The sequence below is a fragment of the Octopus bimaculoides genome, chromosome 15, assembly GCF_001194135.2.
Source record: "Octopus bimaculoides isolate UCB-OBI-ISO-001 chromosome 15, ASM119413v2, whole genome shotgun sequence".
NCBI lineage: Eukaryota > Metazoa > Mollusca > Cephalopoda > Octopoda > Octopodidae > Octopus > Octopus bimaculoides.
The window spans coordinates 1,636,745-1,637,300 of NC_068995.1; positions in this window are offsets into that span (position 1 = coordinate 1,636,745).

The window sequence follows — 556 nt, forward strand, 5'->3', positions numbered from 1 at the left end:
ACACGACCCTGAGCCTTGAAGTAAGATGTAGTTTTAAGGTCTAAAAAGGCAAGGAAAATAATTTTAGGTTTTAGAGTCCCGTGGTATGATCAAGCCTACAACTAGAAGCGTGTCATGCACGAGAGCCTTTTGCAGGATTCCAGGAAGAAAGAGTGGCAGTCATAGCTTTTCGCAGTCGAGGTTGGCAGCAGAGGATTCCCTATCCAGTCGGTATGGAGGAGTGAGAAGAAAAGAGCATCCGGTGAGTAGAATGGGAGAGGCCACAGAAAGACTCTCTGCTGGTTATGGAGTAAGGGAGAGGAGTTAATGTAGAAGCCAGGGGATGATGATGAGCTGTGATTTGGCCACCTCTGCAGTCCACCGGAAGGGTGTAACGGCCCAGGGTAAAAAAAACCAATGCCCCTTGGATACCGTCTGATGACATCAGTTCCTCCTGCCCGAATTTCCATTCACTTTGGTGAGTGGGAGAGAAGCAATTTCTAGGTGGGATTAATATCAGATACATTGACAGGCAGACACACACACACACACACACACACACACACACACACACACA